Genomic DNA, 7,846 nt, shown 5'->3' on the forward strand with positions numbered 1-7,846 from the left:
GAAAGCTTCCTGATTTATCTTAGAGCTAACATTTTCTTAATTCTCAAACCTTATAAAGATTGAATTTTAAAAGAAAGAAAACAATCACAGAATAGTTTGAATATAAGTATAAAATCTGAAATAAGATATTAACTAACTGGATATGGGAAAAGTATTAAAATGACAATGGACTATGACAAAGGTGACTTTAACATTACAAAAATGATTTAGCACCAGGAAATCTACCTGTATAAATCACTATGTCAACAAATTAAGGGAACATGTATGATAAGAGTAACAGATGTCAAAAATCATTTGATAAAATTCAGTACATATTGCTAATAAAATATTAAGCAAAACAGAAACAGAAGAAAACTACCTCACTGTGTGAGGACTAATTACCAAAACCCAATAGAAAATTCATAAACAATGACATTCTGAACCTGTTCCATAAATTGAGAACAAGACAGGCTGCCTATTATCCATGCTATTTTTTAAATTCATTCATTTTTTTTCAAAGCTGAGGATCAAACCCAGGGCCTCACACATGCCAGGCAAGCACATTTCCACTTAGCTACATCCCCAGCCCTATTACCAGCACTACTATTTTACAATTTTTGGAGACTTAATTCAATAAGATAAGAAAATGGCCTAACCAGAATAAATAGCTCTTTTATAAAAGGACAAAATATATTTGCTTAGAAATGTTATTATATATCAAGAAAGTCCAATGAAATTAGTTTAAAGGCTTCTAGAATTAATTGGATAATTGAGAAAGAAGCCAAATACAAGACAAATAGAAAGCTGTAGTTTTTTCCTAAATGCAACTGTATATTAGAAATGGAGATGAACAAATAGATCATTTGTGAAGCTATAAGACATCCATAAATAATTTAAAACAGTAACAATCAGAACAATCAGTTCTTCTCTGAAGAAAGTTACAAAATTATATCAAAGGACATACAATAATATCTGAACATATAGAAAGGCAGAATGTTTCAGAAACAGGCTGTATAAAAACGTCTATCTTTACAAATAGATTTAATGCATCTTTATTAGAATCCCAAATTTTAAAACTTTAGAACTTAAAATGAAAGGCAAATATCTGAGGATAGTTAAGAAAATATACGTAAGCCAGGCGCTGGTGGCTAACACCTGTAATTCTAGCTACTCAGGAGGCAGAGACCAGGAGGATTGTAGTTTTAAGCCAGTCCAGGCAAATAGCTGGTAAAACGCTATCTCAAAAATATCCAACACAAAAAAAGGCTGGCATAGTGGCTCAAGGGGTAGAGTGCCTGCCTAGCAAGCATGAGGCCCTGAGTTCAAAATCCCAGTGCTGTCCTAAATAAATAAATAAATAAATAAATAAAAGAGACTTAAAAATATGTAAAGAAAAGAACTTGCATTATCAGATAATAAAACTTCCTGCAAAGCTACCGTAATTTAGCAGTATGGTATAAGCAAATTGACTTGAGATAATAGAGAGCCAGTTAATAGAATCAATTACAGAAAACTTTCAACTCATCAGAGAAAATATTTAGTAAATGGCATTGCCCTCTCCAAGGAAGATATACAAAATAAACCAATAAGCAACTGACAAAAAGCTTGACATCATTGGTCATCACGGAAATGCACATGAAAACCACAACGATATGCCACTTCACATTTGCTAGGAAGCGAGATTTAAAAATTCAGATAGTAACAAATGTTGGTGAGGATATGAAGAAATCAGGACCTTCACACAGTGCTGGTGGGAATGTCCAATGGTGAAGCCTCTTTGGAAAACAGCCTGACAGTTCCTCAAAGTGTTCAACATAGAGTCACTACATGAACAGCAGTTTTCACTCCAATGTATATAGCCGGAAGGACCGAAAACATGTCCACATAAAAATTTGCTCATTAATGTTTATGGCAACATTATTCAAATAGCCAAAATACAGGGAAAAATCAAATGTCCGTCAACCAAAATTGGGTATTATTTGGTCATAAAAAAGGAATGAGCCGGGTGCCATTGGCTCATGCCTATAATCCTAGCTACTCAGGAGGTAGAGATCTGGAGGATAGAGTTTTGAAGCCAGCCTGGGCAAATAGTTTGGGAGAACCTATCTCAGAAAAAAAAAAAAAAAACAAAAAAAACCTATCACAAAAAAGGGCAGGTGGAGTGGCTCAAGGTGTAGGCCCTGAATACCACAAAAAAAAAAAAAAGGAATGAAATACTGACACATGTCATAAGATGAATGAACCATGAAGACCTTATGCTAAGTGCAAGAAAGCAGCTTATAAGCCCCTACATATGTATAATTCCACTAATATGAAATTTCCAGAGTCTACAGATATGGAAGGTGGATGAGGAGGTGCCACGGACTGGGGGCAGTGGGTGATAGCTAAAGGTCATGGGGTTTCGTTTTGAAATGAAAATGATAGAAATGTCCTAAAATCTACTCTGGTGAGTCAACTGAAATGCAACTCTACTGAAATGAACTGTACACTTTAAATGGGAATGGTATGTGGATTATATCTCAATAAAGTCCTTTAAATATCACGCTGCCTCACAAATGGATCCCTACCTCCCCTAAGTAGAAAAATTACGCTCCAAGTGAATTCAATATTTAAATATAAAAATGGAACAATGAAAATACTAGAAAAAAATAAGAAAAATTTAATAGATTTGGTTAATAACATAAATTTGTGGGAGTAACAAAGGAAAAGAAAGATATAGTACATATGAGTATCTTTAAAAAGATATAAACAAAGGAAAAATAAAAATAATATACTGAGAAAATACTTGCAAAATTTGTGAGAGGAAAAAGAAAAATATACTGTATATACAAAGAGATTCTACAAATTTTAAAGAAAAGACAAAACCCAAAAGAAGAAAAGTGGTATGAACAGGTCATTCAGATGAGGAGAGTTTTAAAAAGCTAATAAAATACTTATCCTATTATTAGGTAGAAAAATGCAAATTAAAGCAAAATAACGCTTCATCATTTAAAATGCATAATATTTGTAAAAAATGAAAAAAGATTAAGATGTTCAGGTGTACTAAAGATTTGAGAAAATAGATATTCTCATTTGTTCCTGAGTAAGTTACTTGCATTATTACAAACTTGGGGGTAGGTAACCTGGCAATGTCTATTAAAATTAAAAAATGTGTACACTATTTGACCCTAAATTCTTCCTTTTGGGAGTCTATCTCATAGGAGAAAGTCACCTATCTATAAGAATACTTTATAATTTCAGCAGTGTGTGTACAGGTGGCAGAAAACAAGAAAGCATTTGAATATCAATGTCAATCAATGATTGGATACATTGTTCTACTGACCTGCTGTAGAATAGTATATTAGAACTATTAAATAGCTACTAATTTGCCAATCACATCTGTGATGTAATGTAGTGAGAAAAGCAGCTTGCAGAGTAGCAAGTAGAATTATCCCATTGAAAAGAAGCCTTCCCTTGTTGAGAGGAGCACGGAGATATGTGAAAGGTGCCTCTGCTCAGTCTGTCAAGATTGGTGACCTCAGCAGGTGGGAATGGAAGGTGGAGGAGAAGAAGCAAGTTTATGCTTTTCAAGATCTTTTCATTATTTATAAAAACTAAGGAATTTAAAATTTTAAGAAATTTGAATCAAATCAGGGAGTCATTTTAACACTCCTTCCAATCCCGGTCACTGTTACTGTCTAGTCCAAGTGACTGTGATCTCTTAGACACTGCTCTAAGAGCTTATTAGCCTTCCCACATGACCTGAGCCCCAGCAGTTTAGGTCCATGCAGCCAGAAGATATTTTAAAAGTATGAATTACATTTCATCATCCAACTTCAAACTTGTAATAGCTTTCCATTGCTCTTCAGAGCAAGTTCCCCATGTTCTACAGTCCCAATGGGCTCTGCCTGAGCAGGCTCTCGTCGCTATAACCACCCCTCTTTTCTCCATCCGGCATATTACCCTTGTCCTTGTCTGAAGCACCACCCAATTCCAGGCTTGCAGACGTGCTATTTCTTCTGCCTGGAATGTCCTTCCTCCCCCTTCATTTGGACCACCTCTTGTTCATCCCTGAGGTCTGGGACTTAATGCCAGGGTGGCCTCTCCTCACAAGACAAGGCTAGACCTCCTTGTTACAGTCTGGCACAGCACTCTGTGCTTTTCCTCCATAGCACTTATCACAATGATCTAGTTAATTACACAGTTATTTGTATAATTATTTGTGTGACAAGGATAAAAGAAAAACTATTAAGCTAGAAGTGTTTCCATCTTCTCCTCCAGCCAGATGCCTTGGGAGAAAAATGGGTCGGACAAGGTCTGCGGTGCAACTCAGCTCAGACATTCTGAACTTGTCCTTGTCCTCCATGTATTGGCCACCCTAGTCCCAGCTGGGAGAATTTTCCTGGATCACATATTTCTCTCAACTCTTTTATTTATCTAGTCAACTAGTTTGTTCTGATAATTGAGTTGCTGGGAAGCTGGTGGGTTTCCTTAGCCAGCTAGAGTGAGGTGGTGGGGGACCCTCCCCAATCTCCAAATGGCTTCATTTTGCACTTTCTATCCTTTAGAGACCCTCACCAAGGGTCACTGGAACCCCCATGGTCACCTCTGAGGCTACAAATATACAGCAACCAAGTCCCAGCATGAACTGCAGCTTCAGAATCTCTATCTGAGAGCCCATTTTGCACAATTAGGGATTACCCATTCCCTCTCCCGTCCCCTCATCACCTGTCCACTGAGGACTGGAGACTTCAAAAGATCCTGTGCTGGGTCTGTGAGGCCAGGTGTTGCCAAGTGCTCCCAAGGCTGGTGCTGGTCCACAAACTTCATGGGCTCCTACCGACTGGTTCGTGGGGTTGAGCACTGTGACTCACTCTCAGGGAACAGACTGTTTCCCGACAAGCTCACCAGAGTGAACACACCCACATGCAGGTGGTCCCCTTGGAGCTACAGCCACATGTCCCAACAGCACACACATCTCAGAAACAGTCCCCTGGATGCTGCAGGCAGGGGCTGCGGTATGTGGGAGCCAGGGCAGGAGTGCTCCTGGTCCCCCTCCTGGCTCTCCTCTCCTAGTCTCTAATAGGATCTTCCTGTCCCACCCATGTTCCATGATCCAGGAGGCCAAAGGGGTTCCTCCTCCTCCAACATCCAAGCTGTCTGAGAGCCCCTCACTGCTCCCAAATGAATAAATTTGGGGAAAAAAACCCATCCCCCTGGAAGCGCATATTTCTCCATGGCTGTGGCTACCCAGGACTTGCCCGGGCTCCTCCACATCAGGTTTTGAGCCCCTGTGCTCAGGCCACCTCTTGTGGTGAGTCATTGGAACAACTGAATCCTATCAGCATTGGAAGTCACAGTCAGCTTGCGCTAGGCTAAATTGAGCAAGTTGAGCCACCTACAGCCTGGGGACAGGTTGCTAATTCAAACCTCAGAGCCGGCAGGAGTAGCCCTGGGGTCTCCGACTTGGTGGCGACAGTGAAGGTGTAGATCCTGATTCTGATTCTACTTCTTGCAGATCTCAGGCACCTGCCCCTAGCTGAGTGTGGCAGACTACTAGTTGTGTCCCCAACATATGTCTTCTCCTTCCCCCTGCAGATGGAAACCATAATTCTGAATTCCCTTTGCAATAGGTGTAGACAAGTTAATGGCTCTCTTTGGTAGGCAGAAGAGATAGAAGCTACTTTGTCTCTCTGCTTACAAGGAACTTGCTTGTCCAGAGCTTGCCGTCTTCCCATTTTACCCACAGCTAGAGTCTGGGTGTTCTGCGCAGATAAGAACAACACCCTAAGGAATGCAGAGAAATAAAACAGAAGGATGCTGGGTTCTTGAGTGACTTTGTGGAATAGCCCTGCCAACTTAGAATTTTTTGGGGGGGGAGGGGTGGATAGGGTCTCACTATTTAATCCAGGCTGACCTCAAACTCTCAATCCTACTGCCTCTGCCTCCTGAGTGCTGGATTATAGGCATGTACCATCATGCCTGGCTCTCAATTTAGACTTTTAAATCTGTTTAGACACAGAAAAATAAAGTTCAGTTTCATTCAAGCCTCTGTAGTTTGGAATCTATTTATCACAGCAGCTTAGACTTTTCTTAACTAATACACTGAGTTTCCAAGTCCTTATCAGTAAAATAGTCTAGATATTTTCTTCAAGTTCCAGGCTTCCAGTCCTAGATTCTGCTTTGTCAAGGTTTCTCAAAAGCTTCCCACAATGAGAACTTGGCTTGGCCTGGAGCCAAGGCTGAACCTTTGTGTACCCCCTGCTCCTTTCTTACCTCAAGAAGCTCTCCAATACTCACGTGAGAGCCTGACCCTTGAAGAGATAGAGGCTGGCATGCAGAAGCATCAAAGGTCCTTTCTTGTCAGCTGAGGGAAGAACAAGGGAACAGGCTGCCTCCCATTTCAGGACCTCCCCTGACAGCACAGTCAGACATTTATCCTGACCCTACCACTGGCCATTGTAGCCTACCTGTTCCAACTGTAGGATCTCTGGCAAGGCCCCTTCCTTCCCTTTTTGCTATTGTAGACCAGACTCTCCCAAATCGAAGGTGTGGCCCAGGCTTATAGACACAAAAGAAAGTCAAGGGGCTTCTTTTCCAAAGCTATACCACATAGGATCCTAGATGGGTCCCTGACTGATAAGGTTAGGGACCTTCCATCTCAGGCCTTCCTGGAGAGTCTCAGAGCAGCTGGCTCAGCAACTCTTAGAGCAATGTAATAATAGACAAACTTATGTCCAGAGGGCAGCCCTCTAGCCTGGTCCAACCTGACCTTGACATTTGCCTATAGGTGACCCTAATAGGAGCATAGGAGTTGAAAGCTACCAGCCTAGAGCCAAATGGCCTAGGAAAATCACAGATTTGCTAAAGCCCACAGGGCCATATCCATGAGTAATGGTAGGGCCAAGGTTTCTGCTTGCTAGTCTGGACTGAAAGTCTTCCTTCAGGTTCTTCTTGTCTATAGTCAAGAGTGTCACATTCCTCCTAAGGTCAGGCCTCACACTGGGGGCTAAGGTTCATGGTCACTGTAATAGATAATTATGGGAATATCTGCTTAGTGTTCCCCTCCCCTTGCCCTGAGACTCCTCCCACCTGCACCCATCACTCTATCCTATGTTCCTGTGAAAGTTCCAGCTCATATGCAATCTTATCCTTGTGACCTAATGGATCCTGGAGTGGGCATCAGATCTGATAGGTGCTTTAGACTTGAGAACAAGGGAGCTGAGTTAGTCTTTCTTTAGTGGCTGGAGCTGTAAGATGTAAAAGTCAAGACTCATATTCTCTGCTATGTAGATAAAGCTGCTCTGTGGAGAGACAAAGACTAAACCAGCAAGAAGAGCCAAGCAGTGACAGGATGACAGACACAGGCCCAACAGTGTTCTGTTTCCTGCTTCTATTTGTTTTCTGAAACTTACCACCTCTCCTACCTTCCCCTTGGTTTACGTGTTCTGAAAGTTGGATCCGAATCACTGGCAACCAACAGAAACTCAACACACATTCAATTGGTTGTGAATAGCATTAAGACTTCTACCCTTATGTAGACACCGAGGGAAATATAGGCATGGAAATGAGCGTAAGCATTTAGCTAGAAACCATGGAGGGCTTCCTATAGGAGGGGGCACTGGGAGTCCTGGAGGCTGAGACTGTGTACCTGCTCCAGGCCAGCCTATAATAACATGTACCATCCTAACAAGAAACATCTTTTTTTTCTTTCTTTTTTTTCGGTAGTAATTAGGGTGTTTAAACTCAGGGCTTTGTGCTTTCTTAGTCAGGCACATTACCACTTGAGCCACACCTCCAGCCCACAAATAGCATCTTGTCCAAACTCTTCAGCCCAACATTTCAAAGCCTTCTAAACCTTGATTCTCTCTCTTCTCCATGTAGTTTG

General features: G+C 41.1%; 1 protein-coding gene across 2 annotated transcripts in view; it reads right to left on the bottom strand.

Moving 5' to 3' along the window:
• The window catches only part of Lmo1 (LIM domain only 1), a 49,092-nt gene extending 44,285 nt beyond the window's left edge, over positions 1 to 4,807 (bottom strand). Inside the window, exon 1 of one of the 2 annotated variants that reach the window (XM_074041045.1) lies at positions 4,687 to 4,807. The gene's annotated coding sequence lies outside the window, so the exon portion shown is untranslated. The remainder of the gene's footprint in view (positions 1 to 4,686) is intronic. The other variant, XM_074041043.1, reaches the window with a different exon arrangement.
• Between the last annotated feature and the right edge of the window lie 3,039 nt (positions 4,808 to 7,846).

The sequence above is a fragment of the Castor canadensis genome, chromosome 1 (assembly GCF_047511655.1).
Source record: "Castor canadensis chromosome 1, mCasCan1.hap1v2, whole genome shotgun sequence".
NCBI lineage: Eukaryota > Metazoa > Chordata > Mammalia > Rodentia > Castoridae > Castor > Castor canadensis.